Genomic DNA, 14,897 nt, shown 5'->3' with positions numbered 1-14,897 from the left:
CACCCATGGCTGACACTGCTCAGTCGGCTGAGGACTGAGACTAGATAGGCCATGGTCCTAGGTGAAACCAAATGATATTGTTCTTCAAAAGAAACAGAGCAGTAAAATGAGTCCTAACAACACTGAGCTATAACCACTGTTCAGCCATCATCAGAGAAAGCTTCCTTTTTCATAGATGGGAACTTATACAGAGACACAACTGGACAATGGGCAGTCCTACATGGGGTGAGATCATGGAACCCCTCCCTTCAGGGATAAGGGAGTTCCATAGAAGAGGAGGAAGAAAGATTGTAAGAGCTAAAGGGGATGGATGGTACCAGGGAAACTATATATTCCACACACAGCAGGACTGATCCAACAGGAACTCACAAAGACTGTGCCAATGTGCACAGTTTCAACTCAGACATGGTCCCAGTGCAGAGAGGGGTAAGCAGACCTGGGCTCCCATCCCTAACCAAGAAGCTATCTCTAATTGGCATTCACTTGCAAAGGACATATTAGTTCTCTTCAATGGAGTCTCACTGGATATATTAACCACACTTAAGAGAGGCTCTATCCCAACAGTAAATAGACAACCGTAAACAAACACAATGGTATTGCTGTAGACTTTGGCCTAGTATCACTTTGAGCATTTTTGTTTGTTTGTTTGTTGTTTTGTTTTGTTTTGTTTTTGTCTAGCTGGTCCCTGGCTTGCATATTCTGGTTTCTGATTTTGTGTTTTTATGGGTTTTGTGTGTATATCTTGTGTTTTCTCTTTGTTTTTCCTTTGTTTGGTCTCACATTCTGGTTTGTTTGCTTTTTGTGTTCCTTTTGCTTTCTAGAAAGAAAAAGAGGGCATGGATTTGGGTAGGGAGAGAGACGGGAAGGATCTGGGAGGAGTTGGAGGGAACTGTGATCAGAATATGTTGTATGAAAAATTCTTTCCTATGAAAAGATATGTATATTAAAATAAAAATAAGTAAAAACCACTCAGAACTCTCAAAGTCCAGAAAAACAATTTATCCACACAGAGAGCAACCACGTGTGGTGTCAACTGTATCCGTGGTTCTGAGACGGCTCACTGGGCCAAGTGTTAATAATCTGAAGGTTTGGTTTTCCCGGTGGCGTAAACTGGAGTTCTCCACTCTGCTTCCCCCAGTCTGACCACTGATGGTGACCTCACGCAGGTCGTCACCGTGGGCAGTAAAGTCTCACTGTTCTAACGTCATCATCTGCTCCACATCCATTACCAGACGAGACCAGCTGTTGTTCTCTGTAAAGAGTTATCCCGTCACACCCGGGACTATTGGGTTATCTTGCAAAAAATTTCCCTACTGGAAAGATAGAAAAAAACACTTAATTCCTTCTGCTTAAGAAGTAGTTTTCCTTATGATTAAGAATTAGTTTTCAAAGGAAGGATTAGGTTTAATACCCAAGTTAAAGTCTTATTGGCTACCCTATAAAAATATGTTCTCTTCTGTTTTCTTTTTGAGATTTGGTTTTCTGTCTGGGGACATCTATCTGCCATTCATCCATCTGTCTATCTACTTACTTACCTCTCTATTGATTGACTGTGGAAGCAGTCCCAGACACTCCTAGATAGGCTTCATACTATTACCTTTCAAACGATCTAACACACAACTTCTAAGCTGTGTTGCCTTCCTATTAGATAGAAACAATCTCATAAAGCATCCACTTCAGATGGTTGCCACATAGCCCACAACATTCCAAATGCCTCCTCCAGGCTATTGTGACTACTGTTGCCTTGCCGAGTCCAGCTTCATTCCACTCTGCTCTGCTCCCTGTAGACGAGCTTTATTGAAATGATCCATCACAGACTTCCTCTGCTTTCTCATGAGACCCTATCTAGAGCAAACCTTGGCTTCCTTAGAGCTTTCCAAACTATCCAACCAAACCAAGTGCAGTTTCCTCTGGATCCCTGTGGAGGTGCTTTTCCCTCCCTCCCTCCCTCACTCCCTGCCACCCTGCCCCAACCCCAATCCCCATGGCTGGAGTGAGCAAGAAAAAGAAATTTAGGTTGTTCAATTATAGGGATATGCTGGTCTTTGCTAGAAAGAAGTGAAAATCGAGTTTGAGGATTTAAGTAATTATTTTATTATATGTAATATCATAATTAATGATACACACAGACATACATCTCCAGGTTCTATATGAGGTATGTATATTCACACACATCTGTATTTCCATATAAATATCTGTATACCAACCCCATATAGTCCACATGTCTGGTTGATGCTTATATTCTCCCCCGTTTGTCCTGAGAGCGCTCCTGGGCTTGGGCACACAAGAATTTCCTGGGCTGGTTTAATATACTCCTTGTCTTAATCTTGAATAAAAATATCAGGTGTTGCAAGCTAAGTACTTTCATAGCTTACGGGTTGGAGATGATTGTCTAGAATGTTTAAGGACTGTAGTCTTAGCATGACTATAATATTTAAGGAGTTTATACTTACTGACTCCGCAAACAGACTGGGATACCATAGGACAGCCTCATGGGGTGTCCATTGAAGCATTGTGGATGCTCAGAAGTCACCAAAAGGAAACGGCCCAGCTAGGGAGCAGCCAGAGGGCAGAGCAGTGCACAGCATTGTTCAGAAGAATGAACAATAGTTAGAGCTACAAAATGGCCACGAAGTACCGAGAGGTAAGAGACACAGCCCAGGGTGAGGTGCACCCATGATCCAAGGTGGAAATAAACCTATTGGTATTTACATTGACCCTTTATTAACTCAAAGGAAAGAGAATAGATGACAGTATCCTTTGATTTTCTTTAGTATGTATGGGGTGTGCCAGCATGCATGCATGTGTATGTGTGTCTGTGTGTCTGTGTGTGTGTGTGAGAGAGAAGTGATATCTATGTGTGTGTATACATATATATTGCTTTTATTAAAAATACAAAACATAGGAAAAAGAAATAACTAAAAACCAAAATTTGATTTAAAGTTTTTTTTTAATTAGACAACCAGTAAAACAAAAATATAGACATATTGGGGAGAGGCCTAACTAATACTTTCCTGGGCTGCTTCTGAACCGAAGTCTGGGATTCTCACAGGACCAGGATAACTGAGCCCCATCGATTGTCAGGCACTGTATCTGCCCCACTGAGCCCCAGATCTTCTACTGGGACCAAGAGTAGTGGGCAGATGGGGCATCACACACTTCAACAGTGGAAAAAAAGGCTCAGGAAACAAAAAAAAATAAATAAAACCAGAAATTATTTTTTTTTTCTCAAGAAGTTCTCAGGTCCTCCGGTGCTAGGAGAGCAAGTTCACCTTGTAACTCATTGACACCCTGACACCAGTTTGCATTTGTAACTTACCACAAAACCTACACGGAGGGACTTTTGTGGATGAGGAGAGGAAAGACAAGGCTGGGGCCAGGAAAGAACCTGGAGCTTCTGTGTGTGGGGGATTTGGAAGTAAATTAACAAAGCTTTACAAAGATATGGGCACTAAAGCCAAATGGAAGAGAAAGCTGAAATGAGAAAAACCTCCGTCCCTGCCTCGCAGCGCCTGAAGTAATTTCCGGGTGAGTGGGTTTGCATCCGAGCTCCACTAATGCGATAGTTCTATGTATGAGTAATTTTTGAGTTCCACTCAGCAATTCTAGCTTTGCTGATAAAGCCTTCCTCTGGACGAAACAGTCTGTTTACACTTATCAAAAATGCATTTCTGTATGAAAGTAATTTGTGACAAACAAAAAAATATTCTTCCTAAACCCACTGTAACAAACCGCGGTTCTGCTCGCGGCCATGGGAGCAATCGCCTATTACGTGGCTTCAATATAATTTTCCGAAAGCACAATAACTTCCAGCCATTTGTTGTTGTTTTTAAGGCATGAGCATTATCTAGAAAGTACACTCTGCTGCGGGCCTAATGGTATGGGGACAAGAAAGCTAATAATTCTCTTATTTGTCTGAACAAATTTCTCTTTTATCTTTCTGGGGTCTCATCGGTGCTGGAAGGAAGGGAGCCATCCTCTGCCATACAGTCCCATGACTTGGCTTTTAGGCCTGGCGCTTGGCCTGCACACACTTATCACCAGCTCTTGCTTGGCTGGCTTGAGGGATCCTCCCTATAGATGGTGAGCCTAAAGAGTTTCAAGTTCCATTCGAAGGTACAAGGACTCTATCATTTTCTTGTCAGTGACCCTGGGGCCTTTCCCAGCCAAACCTAATTTTTTAGCAAGTGAGTTTTCTCTTCCATCAAAGGAAAAAGAATAAGAAGAAAAAGAGGAAAATGTTTTTACTCCACAGAGCCCTGCTCTCCTTTTCCCCAGCTTTTTCCCCAGGAAGGAAGGATGTGCTTGTGAGCCCCCTCTGCTCCAGGAAAGCCCCTCCTGCCTCCCAGACACTGAGTGGGAACCTCTTTGGAGCACTGAAAATTCATGGCCAACACTGCAGATCATACCACAACACAAGAGACTACCCTTCCAGGAATAAAAGATGTCTTCCTTCTATCTTGTTTGTTTAAATTATGAACACATTCCATTAAAATAAAATAAAGTCAGAGAAGCACAATGCCAAGCGGCAAGCAGACATTATTGACTAGACTCAGAGTTTCCAATCATGAGTAAAGCTCACCCAGAGCTTTGAGGTGACTGTAGCTGTGATACAGAGAGAAATGGCTGGAGGGGGAGTATAGGTATGTTTCACTAGGCACTGGATGGGCACCTCAATTGCACTGCTATTGGACAGAGACATATTCTGTATGGAAACTCTTCTTGAAGGTTTCCAGACAAGGGAATAGAAAGACGGGCTCCTTTACGTCTCTCCATGTGATTGTAAGTGTTGACTCTGTGACGAACACACATCTGAACATCTAGAAAGCAGCTGGGCCCAAAATGACAGCTCATTTCTCGGTCCTGAGGAAAGCACACACTGCAGTCATACAGAAAGAAATAGAGCACATCTTCACTCTACTGTGTGAGCACCTCTACCGGCCACAGCTAGATGCTAAAATGTTTTTGTTAATGAAATCTTGTAATTATTTACATATATGCTTGCAAAGAGTAAGACCCTGTGATAAATCAGTGCCAAAAACGTATTATTTTAGCTGACACTATTTGCTCAGAATTACTGCAACAAAATAGAATATTTTCATTTAAATCAAAATGAAACTACTAGTAGTTTTTGAGTTTAAAATTCCAACATGCCCAGGGAATTGGAAAACTCTCCAAGCCCTGATTACTAACTCAAGGTGAGATTTATACCCACGAGCTTTCCCCAGGCACCAACTGAATTGTCCTCTTAATATAATTTCCAATGAACAGCTTTTTGTCCCCAGAGAGTAGAAAGCGTGTGACTGAGTGCTTCTCGTCCTTCTAGCCTGGAAATGTGGAGCTTTCCATGTCCCCTTCTCAAGGCCTTTTCTTTTTTTTCCTTTAAAAGAAATAATTTAAAAATTTAAAATATCACAAAAGTACCACGATCTCATTATTCATATATTGACAATTATTCAGGTTTTTTCCCCTCAATAGATAAACAAATAAATGACCTGCATATATGTTCACATACTTGTCATATGTGTTGCTCAGGAACGGTAATACAGGAATAAGTATTTTGTCAGGTGTTGTTTTGTCAATGTGTGGACATTACAGTGTGCATGTAGGGAACCTCAGGGTTACAAAGTCCCTAACCTCTGCATTCTCATGGGATCACAGTTTTATGTGTCTGTTGTTGACTTTTTGCATGTGTCTACATATGGTGTGTTTGTTAAACTATAAGCATGTTAAACAGAACATATAATTGTGAACACACGTGTACATATCCGTGTGTATCTTATGCAGACATGCAACTCTTTAAGGGACAGTGAGAGTGACTCGCAAGCAAAGCTTTCTGCTTCTTTCTAATCCACACATTCTTTGCTGAAGACAAAAAGAACATTCTTTTGCAGAATCCCAGTGCAAGTTAACCAGGTTACAGGGTTACCAAGAAGCACCCCATGCTTCAACTTACAATATGTTTAAAGTTAGACATTTTTCCCTAAACTTCTTTACACCAAAAGGGGAACAGGGAACGTAGCCGGATCAGATATTTTGATAGACGCGTTTAGAAACCGCTATTGCTCAAAAGTAGAACAGTAAAGGCAGGACGAGAGCCCAGTGCCTCTGTCTTCACTGTGTACACATCTTCTCTATCCTCTGTCTTCACTGTGTACACATCTTCTCTATCCAAAGCCACCAAAACAAGTCACAGTCCTTAGCCTTTCTTCTTACATCAGTTTGGATTCCAGAGCAGTAAAAACTCACAGGACAAATTGAACACCCTGGTGCAGATGAGGACCGTTATCTACGAGTGTGAATCTGGAGCCAGAGCAGTCATCTGAGAACCAACCACCTTACCTCACAGGCCACAGGACATCTTCCCACCCTGCAGGAGGAGAGCTAGGCCAGCAACCGAGGAGACACCCAGACCCAAATCTCCCTCTAGTAAAGTCTAAAACTTACTTTAGTACGCGGAAGACTGATTTGGGGTTCACTGGACCTTTGTTCCTCCTCCAAATGTGGCCGTAATGAATACATTCCTCTCTCTGCTCCTCACCACTACTTGTCTTTTGTTGGAAACTGGGGACCAGTGGCAGAGCATGGCTTTGAGGAGTAGCTGGAGTCCAGGCTTCTGCCCTAAAACTCTGGGTACGCCTGCATTCCATTCCCTTTCTTTAGATTTCTTCATTCCTTCACAAGCTCAATGTTGTGGTGAGTATAGAGTTGTCACTCCACAGAATGCCTTAATTTGAGTTCCTCCTGTTTTTTTGTTTTTGTTTATTTGTCTGTTTCTGGTTTTGTTTTGTTTCCCACAATCACTCTAGGTGGCTAGGTAGTATTAGCAACATGAGGGTCATTGAGAATGGACTCTTCCTCATGATCACACATAATTGGGCAAATGAAATAAAAAAACTGACAGAAAGGGAAATATAATTCTTCTTAAAATGGAAATACCACGTGAGAGGGTAGCTATTTATTAGCCAGAAGGAATAAGGGTGGAAGCGTCAAGGTTTGTCAAGGCTCACCAAGGGAAGGCAATATTCTGCCGGTTAAGTGTGGCTGTCTCTATAGGTCGTTTTTCTCACTTAATTGCTTGTAATTCCTTCCGTTACATGGTTTTTGTTCAAAGCGATGACTCTGAAGGGGGTACTTGCTGACAAGCTGGAAAGGTTGACTTCAGATCCTCAGTACCCACGTACAAAGCAGATGTGGACACTTGGGCCTGGAAGCACAGCAGGGGGATGCAGGCAATTAAACCTCTGCAGTTCACAGGCCGCTCAGTCAACTTCAGTTGGTGAGCTCTGGGTCAGTGAGAGATTTTGCCTCAAAAAATAAGGTGAGAGCAATAGAGCTTAGACAATGATGTGGACCTCTGGCTTCCTTGCATGTGTGTGTGTGTGTGTGTGTGTGTGTGTGTGTGTGTGTGTGTGTGCACATACATGCACACTTATATGCAAATACAAGTGCTCACATACACATACATGCACAAGCGAGTGCTCACACCCATACATACATGTACACGTGTGCAAAGAGTGGGATAAATGTATTTCTGGCCCAAGAAAAACTTTCTGTCTAGTAGGAAGCTTTCTAGCAAAACAACTAAGTCAGAGCTTTGATCTCTCCCTTAGGAATGAATCCGAATAAGCCCGTCAATCAAAGGGCCACTCTCACTGCATAAGGCTCTCTTCCTCTGCAGTGGTCTTTTTGACCATTGTTCTTGCCCATCCCATGAGGATGCCCTCCCTTTCTCTGTAATAAATGCTATTCTACCCTGTGCTCTAGGGGCTCATCTGAACTCTCTCCACAGAGACAAGGTGATGAAGGCAGGCCACAGAGCGTCTCAGAGACTACGGGGTTGGGGTATGTATAGTTTATGGCAGCACAGTGAAGGGAGGAACCCTGCAACCATCACAGGCGTCAGAGTCATGGGCGCACATCATGGCTTGTCTGTCTGTGATCATTTTGACATTGATTGGTTGCTTTACTTTGATTACCATATTTCATGACAAATGTACACATACACATATATATATATATACACATGCGAAAGAGTAGCTGATGCCTTAGAATAGCTTAAAAATTCATAAGCAATTTGTTAATACGTTATGTGGAGACAGAGGTATCCATGCCTTACCATATTTTTCCTCTTAACATCTCTGATGTCTCTTTCCCGGTTGAAGTTTCTTCTTGCTCTTTACAGCCCTTTCTCAAGATCAGCTGACAATAGCCCTCTGTTATGTAAAATGTCTTGCAATTGTTTGCGTAATCCTATAAAAATGATTTTTTATTGTAATCACTTTATTCATCAATGCATTTTAAGAATTTGATTGAGAGCCTTTAAGCTCTCTGTTACTTCTTTTATATGAGGAATTACGACAGACAATTCTAATGCAATTAAACTACTCCCATAATTCAAGTAAACCATTTAAACCGCATTGATTATGCTCTGACCGTAATGCTACAGCAGCATGGGTTCGATAAGCTCATGGTAGGCTTCTGGGGAGAAGGGAAGGAGAGGAGGTTGGAGCAGCACATACAGGCTAATACTGTGGTTATTTAAGCTCTGATTGGTTATTTAAGGTCTGATTGTCCTTTATGTTTAACATGCACTTCTGCTGGAGAGATGGCTCAGCGTTTGAGAGCACTGACTGCTCTTCCAGAGGTCCTGAGTTCAATTCCCAGCCACCACATGGTGGCTCACAACCATCTGTAATGAGATCTATGCCCTCTTCTGATGTGTCTGAAGACAGCTACAGTGTACTCACATACATGAAAGAAATAAGTACTTAGCATGAACTTCTATGTTAAGATAAACACTTCCCCCAGCAGTAAGATGGCTCTCAATTCTAAATTGAATGATGACTTCTGTGCTCTGTTTCCTTCAAGTTGCTCCAGTGAACTGCTCTTTGTTTTACAAATGCTTATTGGAATCCTAAAGCTTTCTGGTTTATTCTGAACAACTTCTAAGTCTCTTGGGTTGCCCCCTCCCTGCTTTTAACTTGAGTAATGTAAAAATTTTTCCTGAGTGGAGAGCAGAGAGGAGTTGGCGAAGAACTGATGGATCTCCTGCTGGGCAGAAAATATGAAATTGCTCACCAGAACTAGAAATAGCTTAGCTCTCACAAGATCACCTAATGCCTGACTGTTTCGCTGGGGCTCCCAGTAGGACGTGGTCATCCAGTCTGTAGCAGTGAGAGAAGACCTCACCAAGGCGACCTGAGGCAGCTCATTAACATTATGGAACTTTCCTGTGCTGTCCCACTAAGTCTCTCCCCAGAGGTGGTATGTGTGCACATGTATGCGTGTGTGTGTGTGTGTGTGTGTGTGTGTGTGTGTGTGTGTGTGTCCACACGCGCGCGCGCCTTGGAGCAATTTGGATGTTTCTGCTCAAGAGTAAGACATTTGAGCCTTGTAAAGTCTCCTCTGTTGTTTTTAATGGGAAAGCATGGCTAGGAAGCTGTGCCATCGAGGAGTTTTCTTTCCTTGAAGAGCCAAGAAAAAGTTCTAGTCTATTTGTACAAATTTTTGTAACTCACTACACTTTCAAATATGTTTATTAGCACATTTCAACATATTATTAGTAGGCAGACGGAATATATCTAAACTGTTTAGTGCTCCAGGAATTGTTAAAAGTGTCAGTGACTGATGAAGGGAAAAGATTTCTTGGCTTGTTTAACTTGAGTAATAATTGGATTAGAAAAATATTATTTCCGCCCCTCAGATTCCCAGGCTCAGGTCACATGGCTTCTCTGTGCCTGAATTCTCACAGCTTGTGATGCCTTCTGCCTAGAGCAACCTCTGACTGAGACGGCCCTGAAAAGCTTAGAATGGCACTATTTACCGTGTGCCTGCCCAACCAAATCCTGCAGGCATAACTTCTAAAAATTTCTTTTAAACAGAAGCATCGCCTTTGAAACAGTTGCCAGAGAGCCAGGATTAGAAGCCCTGTCTAGAAGTCTTCAAAGTCACTAGCACATCTTCAAGAAAGACCTGAGTGGGGTGTTTTTCCCCAGAGGATTAGTCCAGCATTCATCTCAGGGTTCCCTTTAGCTAGGCATCTTTGGTTAGAGATACGTATGTATGTAGGACCTCCTGAAAAGAATTAGTTATGTTCATAGTGAGATGGTTCTCCCTACACACTTCCCTACAGAACGCGGGGAAGCTTTGGCATCTGCTGGTGCCAGTACAACTATCACTGTCCACAGGCAAGTGCATGGGTGCAGCAATAACTAATGGCAAAGGTCCTAGAAGGCACCCCCAAATATCCCCTTCTTGCTCCTAGATGCCCACACTCCCTTAAAGGAGAGAGACGTTGGTTCCACATTTTAATGAAAGTGTAAAACACAGGGCTGGAGACAAATTAGGTCACTGACCCACAGCCAGTGGCGATATAAGAATAGTTACTAGGACCAGATATAAAGGCAAACACAAGAAAGACCAAGGGCAGGAAGGCATCTGAGGGAGAGCAGAAAGTGATACCACAGAAAGAGATGGATGGATGGTCCAAGGACTCAGCACAAGAGAAACAGAATGTTTTCCTCTGCAAGAGAGAACTGAGGTATTTGGTAGACCATTCACTTGAAAGCAAACAAGTGGCCTAAGGGTTTTATGGAAGATGTGATTTTTTTTCTTTGCCCCATTATCCCTTCTCCTGCTCCTCTTCCTTCTTCCCATTATCCTCTTTCTCTTCCCCTACTCCCTCCCATTCTTCCTCACTTCCTTAGTCTTCCTCCTCACTCTTCCTTCTTCCTTTTTCTTTTCCTCCTTTTCCTTTTCCTCTCCCTCTCACTACTTCCCCTCTCTCCACCTCCTCTGCCTCTCTCTCTCTCTCTCTCTCTCTCTCTCTCTCTCTCTCTCTCTCTGTGTGTGTGTGTGTGTGTACTTTTGTAAGAATTGACACATGTAACATTGCCACAGGTAGGGCACACAGTCATTTTATCACCTCCACTTTGAGGGTGTGGGCAACAACGTGGAGACCCTCATCTTTCTCCAGAGTTGTGGGAGAAGCCTTCAGTGTTCCTGATGGGTGGGATAGTGGCTACATGTGTCAGGCAGGTGCCTTTTATCAAAGCAAAGATTCTTTTTCATTGTACTTTGCTATAAGTTTTCAATGAATTTGTAAATTTTCAATGATATTAAAGGAGGTGAAATGCTTTTTCTCCATCATTTAATGAAATTATGTGTTTTCTTCTTTGGAATGCTAAGTTTTGATTATCATCATCATCATTATTCATGTGTCTGTGAGTGTGCACACATGTGTGCATGCATATTGTACAAGCATCTCGGTCTGGGAACAAATCGCATTTGCCATAGTGTTCTGTTTTGTTTGTAACATATTTCAGTATTTGATTTTGCTAATAAAAATTCCTATTCCTGGAATATGCTGTTGAAGGTATTTGTGTCTGTATTTATGAAGGACGCATAATTTCATTGTTATTTATTTCCAGGCTTTGGTATCAATTGCCTGGCTTTCCTTTGAATGTAATGCTCAGGTCCTAAAATGACGCAGAATGTGTAGCTGTAAAGCCATTTCTTCGTTAAGTGTTAGACAGAATTCACTCCTGCAGTCACTAGGCTGGGAATTGCTTTGCAGGAGGCTTTCAAATTGCAAATTCATTTTGAACACATATACAGCACAGTTCTAACAATTTGTTTTATCACAAGTGAGCTGTCATAGTTTATCATTTGGGAGGAATTATTAAGTATAAATTGTTGGATTTACATGGAGTTATGTATAGTATTTTCTAGCATTCTGTTAATATTGGTGGGACCTAAGATGAGTTTCCCTCTTTAATCTATAATAGTTACTCTGCTTCCCTCTCTCCCTCCTTCCTCCTTCCCTTTCTCCCTCTCCTTCCCTCCCTCCTTCCTACAGATCAGTCTTACTTACCAATATCATTACTATTTCTTTGTTATTTTCTTTCTCCTGGAGACTTAATTTATATGGCTTTTTAAATATATACATTTTTGAGGCTATACATATATATATATATATATATATATATATATATATATATACATACATACTTACATACATACATATATGGCTTACTGTGTAGGCCAGGCTAGCATTAAAGCCAGGGTGCAGGCCTCTGCTTCCAAAGTCCCAATGCTGGGATTAAAGGCACGCACGAGCACTTCTGACTAATTTGACATTTTCTTACTTCTCTCTCACAGATAGAGTTAGATGAATGACTTGCTTCTGGCCTCACAGAAGCATTTCCGGTGAGCAGTGAGTTTCACCAGAGCTTTATCTCCCCAGAGCCTTTCCTCAGCAGGCCTGAGTCACTCCTCTGTGTATCTTCCCGGTCTCAAAAGCTGTGTCATGCAGGAGACAACCCCCTTTTAAACACACTTTTTCTAGGAATAGAAAACTTCTCTGTCCCATATTATCTAAGCACACAAAACGTCCATTTTGTAAACGGCAAGATGGAAGTCCGACTCTTTTTTGGGAACTTTTAGAAGTATGTGCTGAAGCTTGCTGACTCCCACCACGTTGAACTTTGGTGCTCAGCTTCTGAGCAATTTGTATTCCTTATCCCTCCACACACGGCTAACACCTCATTACAGCGGAAAACCAGATCCCACAGGAGACCCATATTTCTGACTGAGGTGTCTGCAGGTTGCGATCAAATAGCACAAGAGAACAAATAATGGGTCCCCTGTGGACATCCCAATGGCCCTGTGCTAATTCCTAATCTAATTGGCTAGACCTGGAAATACCAGGTGGAGTCAAATGAATTGAAGTAAGTGATCTTATTGCGCCCATTTATTCTCCAGCGAGGAAGCAAGAGTGTCCTCCTAGACCCCGAAGGCCATGCAGCTGCCCTTTAGTCTCCTTGGACAGTAAGGTCATAACTCCCCACCAACGCTCTACTCGACCATAGACACTTGACAGTTAGTATCCGCACCAGATAGGAAGGCAGCATCCTCGCCGTAAGCGGATGTCAGGGTTAAGAATCTCCTTATTAATTCATATGCAAACCAACACACCATCCAGTCACTGGGGCAGACAGATGAAGCTCTGCACTACACAGCACCCCTTCGTCCCACAGCTTTCTTCAGTGCCCAATGTGCTCAGAGGGTCCAGGTTCTCAGTTACAATGGGTTTCTCCTATTTTATCTTGAGAAGATAGAAAACAAGGAAGCCCTCGAAAGTACAGGGATTAAGTGAGTTTGGTATGGTGGCTCCCTGCAATGCCAACATTTGTGGCTCAGCCTGCAATCCCAGTAGAGGGGTTGGGAGTTCAGGGCATGTGTCTAGGCATTTAGGTAAGGAAGTAAGCTGACTGGACAGGTCCTTTCTGACATGGAACGGTTTTTAAGAAAGTCACCGTGTATATTTTGTACCTAGATTTTCAGTTTCTAAAGAATTTGGGCTCAAACAGAAGGAATTATTTCAGCCCTGAGCTAATTCTCAGCCCCCTTTGGACTTTGTTGGATGGACTAATCAAATGCCCACGAAGAGGGCCAAAATCTCCCCCAGAACCACCAGTCACACCTGCGCAATAGATGTACACAAGGGACATTGAGCGGAGAGGTCTGCTTAACAGATGTCAGCAAAATGAGAGCGGACCTGGTCGTGTTTCCGACACCAGAAAGAATTCGTTTCAATATCGACATGGATGACGGTCCTGCTGTGTGAGGCACACTGCACTCTCTGACCTGCGGTGACGACCAGCAGCGTCTCAGACAGACGTGGTCACCATCCGGGTCATCACATAGAAAAGCGTGATGTTTAGTGACACAGATCCGAGGTGATTAGGCAGCTGTCGGCATCGGAGCATCTGTGGGGGACAGGGACTGGCCTTCCTCGGAGGAGCTCTGACTTCCCAGTGTTTAGTTCCTGTTTCCCAAGCTCACTGTGCAGACAGCATTGTGTCCTGTCTCTTCTTCATCATCCAGCATAACTTGCTGAGAGGCAGCAAAGTTGACGCGTACTGATGCGGTGGTTTAAATATGCCCAGGGAGTGGCGCTATTAGGACCTCACTGGAGTAGGCGTGGCCTTGTTAGACTAGATGTGTCACTGTGGAGGTGGGCTTGGAGACCCGCCTCCTAGCTGCCCACGAGCCAGTCTTCTCCTGTTTCCCTTTTGAATGAGATGGAGAACTCTCAGCTCCTCCCACTCCATGTCTGCCTGGACACTGCCATGTTCCTACCTTGATGATGGTAGACTGAATCTCTGAACCTGTAAGCCAGCCCCAATTAAATGTTGTCCTTTAAGAGTTGCCTTGGTCACGGTGTCTCTTCATAGCAGTGAAACCCTGCGACAGCTAGGGTGCACATCCTGGGAGGCTTCTGAGAGGACATAGCTATGTCAGCTAACCTGCCACTCCCCCTGCCGGCATTTCTCTCAGTCCTGCACTGTAGACTTTCCCCTTACTTACTGATGAAGAAGAGCTGAATGGATTCCCATCTTCCCTTCTCAAGTCTGGGCTGTTCCTCGCCTGCTTCATCCCCTGCTTCATCGCTGCCTCTCTCTTCTGGCTTCCTTAGCCTTGAGAAAACAACACAGGAAGGGAGCAAACAGAGGCCCCATCTCAGTCCCTCACTTGCAATCTATGACATTGCACACTCACCAATCACAGTCAACGGAAGCACATGGACAGTCAGGACAGTGTGTCATTTTAACTGAAAAGTGTGTAGTCATTTCTTGCGTATTTCTCTGGGCAGCCCTTCTTACAGTACACCTAAGATTCAGTCTGGTTCTGTTTGGTGTCTTTCAGCCAAAAGTTCCCTGGTATGAGTCTTGAAAAATAAAATTTTTAAAAAGATACATTCATTGCTGGGAGAAAAATTCATGTAAGCTGAACTAACAGTATGGTTTATTTGTTTGAAACAGGATCTCATTGTATAGCCATTGATGGCCCCAATATCTGACCCTATCCCAGCTTTCACAATGCTGGGATTT

At 43.1% G+C, this 14,897-nt stretch overlaps 1 long non-coding RNA gene across 1 annotated transcript; it reads right to left on the bottom strand.

Annotated features, from left to right (window-relative positions):
- Positions 1-3,247: 3,247 nt before the first annotated feature.
- LOC147994844 (uncharacterized) lies at positions 3,248-14,563 on the bottom strand. The gene is made up of 4 exons (XR_015685987.1): positions 14,374-14,563; positions 8,120-8,253; positions 6,448-7,207; positions 3,248-5,380 (listed from the first exon to the last, which is right to left on the bottom strand). It is a non-coding gene; the product is annotated as an uncharacterized LOC147994844 (long non-coding RNA).
- Between the last annotated feature and the right edge of the window lie 334 nt (positions 14,564-14,897).

This window comes from Rattus norvegicus, chromosome 4 (genome assembly GCF_021556685.1).
Source record: "Rattus norvegicus strain SHRSP/BbbUtx chromosome 4, alternate assembly SHRSP_T2T, whole genome shotgun sequence".
Lineage (NCBI taxonomy): Eukaryota > Metazoa > Chordata > Mammalia > Rodentia > Muridae > Rattus > Rattus norvegicus.
Note: the sequence above shows the minus strand (reverse complement) of the source record. Positions and strands in the feature narration are given on the sequence as shown.